The 3,739-nt window shown below is 45.5% G+C and overlaps 1 protein-coding gene across 1 annotated transcript in view; it reads right to left on the minus strand.

The window, feature by feature from the left end:
- The window catches only part of PDCD10 (programmed cell death 10), a 48,353-nt gene extending 45,102 nt beyond the window's left edge, over positions 1-3,251 (minus strand). Inside the window, exon 1 of the mRNA XM_010835195.1 lies at positions 3,118-3,251. The gene's annotated coding sequence lies outside the window, so the exon portion shown is untranslated. The remainder of the gene's footprint in view (positions 1-3,117) is intronic.
- Positions 3,252-3,739: the final 488 nt, after the last annotated feature.

Below are 3,739 nucleotides of genomic sequence, written 5' to 3' on the forward strand. Positions count from 1 at the left end.
AGCTCAGACAGTAGAGTCTGCCTGCAAGGCAAGCAGGAGACCCGGGTTCAATCCCTAGGACGGGAAGATACCCTGGAGAAGGGAATGGCTACCCATTCCAGTATTCTTGCCTGGAGAACTCCATAGATAGAGGAGTGTGGTGGGCTACAGTCCATGGAGTTGAAAAGAGCCAGACTTGGGAAGGGGAGGTGAAGCAGTTCAAGCAGGAGGATGAAACAGGTATAAATGCCCCCAAGTCAGGAAAGAGCTTATGCAGGTAGTAACTGAAAGGCACAGTAATGCAGGTAGTTAACTGAAAGGCACAGTAAACAAGAAAGGCTGGAGATAAGGCTGGAAAGCTACACAGCAAACAAGAGAGAAACTGTCAGCACTGAATAGAGTAACAGGGTAATAGTACCTGAATATTTAAGTAATTTTAAGTCTTTTTCTCATGTAAAAATAAATAAGGAAACTGAGTCTTTATCTCAAAGTATTAAAAAGATCTATAGTTAAAAGACCTGGATTATGCCTTGGTACCGCCAGTTACTAGTTACAGAATCCTGCACTTAAAACCAATCTGAACTTCTTTCTTTATTCTCTTTGTAAACAGGTACTCAGTTATACCACCACAGTACTCCAGCATGTGACTGAAAGATGATAAACACAATAAAAACATTATCTTACCATTCTGTTACTGACCAGACAAAATACCAAAACTACAATGACCCTCAGAGATGAAGAAAAGTTAGTGGTACAATCTAACCAAGGACAAAAATTAGCATGCACTAGACAAGTGCGTTCGGAGAAGGCAATGGCAATCCACTCCAGTACTCTTGCCTGGAAAATCCCATGGACGGAGGAGCCTGGTAGGCTGCAGTCCATGGGGTCGCTAGGAGTCGGACACGACTGAGCGACTTCACTTTCATGCATTGGAGAAGGAAATGGCAACCCACTTCAGTATTCTTGCCTGGAGAATCCCAGGAACGGGAGAGCCTGATGGGCTGCCGTCTATGGGGTCACATAGAGTCGGACACGACTGAAACGACTTAGCAGCAGCAGCAGCAGACAAGTGTGTTGTATCAATTTCACTAATTCCCAAATTTTGCTGACTTTTGGTTCAAAAGTTCATTCCACAACCTCCCAAATGCATGCCAAAAATTAGAACTCATTTCTCACTTCCTCCAACAAACCAAATGCCTGTATGTGGCCATATAGAAAATATATTAACATTCTTTCTTTACTATCACTGACTCATGATCAGTTTATGGTTTACTTTAACTACCGCACCCGTCTAACACAGCACTGAGTCAGTTGTCTCCACATAATTGTCCACTTGCTCAGCTAGGTCTTCCTTTCTTGTGTACTGCATTTCTTACTCATGGTGCTAACTATTCTTGATTTTACTTCATTCTATAGTATTACACCTCTCTTTTATTTTAAAAGTCATTTTTATTTTAAAAGGAATGTAATAGAACTCCTGATCCTAGAAAGTGTTTTTGCATTCAAAAGTTAAGACATATCGTGGGTAATTTTAATAACTGCAGAGTACATTCAAATGCGCCATATTTCAATGGTCAATGCATACAACAGTAAGCCATGACAGATTACCTGCGATCAGCAGAGAACTGATTCTTATATATAAACTTATTAGGAACAAATGTCAATGAATGTACTACTAAAACTCTATTAAAGAACTGTCTAATATTTATGCACTGTAATTATATGTGGTCACAACAATGGATAAGACTGGAACAAGCACACTACTTTCTGCTCAATACAAAACATAAATGTACTATTTTTCCATTCTTTAACATAAAACAAGGATGAGTTAAAACTCATAGATGGTAAGAAAAATAAAATATACAAAAGCCTGATGTTATTTACACACACACACGAAAAGAAAATGAGGGGAAGTAAAAACAAAAACGTCATGTTACCTCCAAGAAATGCAGCATATCTTCTTTTCTAGTAATGAGCACACTAAACTGTCTCTTGATGCTGTATTATTTGAAAAAGTGTAAAATAAGTTTCGTGGAAGAATCCCAATCCCATTGTTCTCAGTTGAGAATAATAATAATAATACAGTCCTAAAGTAGAAAGGGAAAGGAGTATCTTTCAAGAGTAAAGATGAGCCATATTGTTACCTTTCTCCTGTCCCATTAACTACCCTTTAAAACGGTAGCACCATTCATTACTGAATATACCTCTAATATGAGGAAAAAACAGCTAAGTTGAAATTGATTCTTATTTTTCCAACAACAGATTAGAGTGAGTGCTTCTTTTATTGAGGAATTCACAGATGGCTTCTTAGAAATACCTAAAATGCATTACTTTGCAACTTCCTCTTCAAAAAACACAACCAACCTCCCCACTTTTTCTTTCTGGTACGGCAGCTCAGATTTAGAAGCAGGATTACAAATGGATTAGAGTCAGAAGATCTGTCCCTACGTGTGTGACCTTGTGCACATCATTTACCCCCTCAGTTTCCTCATTAGCATCCCACTAGGAATACTCCTTGAAACAGCAAAGGTGTAAATACATATTAGGAATTACATCTTTATAAAGTTAAACTTGCCTATTCGGAGCAAAATTACCTCCTTAGAGGGACCACATCATGAAACTGGAACTGAATCCGTAGATCTCTGTCAACATTTTGACTCTTCCTTCTACAGTTCTCTTCTCTCAAAGGGCATAACCCGAGTCACCTCAAGAGTCGACTCCAAGTGCCCCTTCCTTCCTCCACTCCTTCCCTATCCTACTTCTAAAGCTGGGGGAAAACAGCAGTCTCATCTCCCCGCCCCAAGCCACACCTTCAGAGGACCCCACCCCAGGCACATCCGCCCTCTCCCTACTCCGGGGGCAGCAGAGGCCAACCTCGCCCTTCCCCTCCCGCCCCCACCTACAGGAGACTTCCTGGAGGCGTTCAGGCCCGAGCAGGGCAGGCGGCATTTACAAACCCGCTTTACGCCACTCGCGTAGGGTAACCTCGCTTACGCCCATAGGGCCCCGTTCCCAGCCCTGTCCGCTCCGCCTGCCAGAACCAAGCCCTAGTGCCTTAGCCACGGCCCCCATGTGACCCCAGACCTCTTCTGCTCCACGCGGGACCACGGGGACTGGGACAGAACAGCCACACCTTACCGGTTACTGAGGTACTGACTTCACTTCCCACCTTTGAAGCCCTCTTCAACTCCCGGATCAATTCACTCCGGCGACGCCGGAAGGACCCGAGAGGAACCAGGCGTTGTCCGGAATCCTGCCCAGCCGGAGTCGCGCAGGGGCCTATGGGGACTCGTAGTCCCGCTTGCTGGCATCATCGGCAATTCCTGCATACCCAGGACTACAATTCCCGTCAGGCTATGCGATGCAACCGAAGACGATGGGTGGGGACACTTTTAGCCAATAAGGAGAGAGTCCCTGCCTTTGCGGGAGGAGGTGAGAAGAAGAGAGAGGGTGCACGGAAAGAAGAGGGAGGGAGGGGTCAGCTCTCACCTGCGCCAATCAGGATGCAGGGTCGGCCCGGCAGGCGTCTCACCCATTGTGGGGGCGGGCTAGCGGAGGCAAGGAGGGAACGAGGGTGGGGGAAGAGCTTCAAGTGGCTAAAGTGAGGCGGCTGAGCCTCGCGGGCGGCGGGGAAGTCACTGGGGAATCGCCAGGGTGGAGGGAAAGCGAGATGTGGGGATGCGCTCCGGCCGAAGGATCAGGTTCCCCGAAAGCGGCCAAGCACCAGGCACACCGATCGTTCAGACCTGCGGGTCGGGCA

Source organism: Bison bison, unplaced genomic scaffold (assembly GCF_000754665.1).
Source record: "Bison bison bison isolate TAMUID 2011002044 unplaced genomic scaffold, Bison_UMD1.0 scf7180017864040, whole genome shotgun sequence".
In the NCBI taxonomy this organism is placed as follows: domain Eukaryota; kingdom Metazoa; phylum Chordata; class Mammalia; order Artiodactyla; family Bovidae; genus Bison; species Bison bison.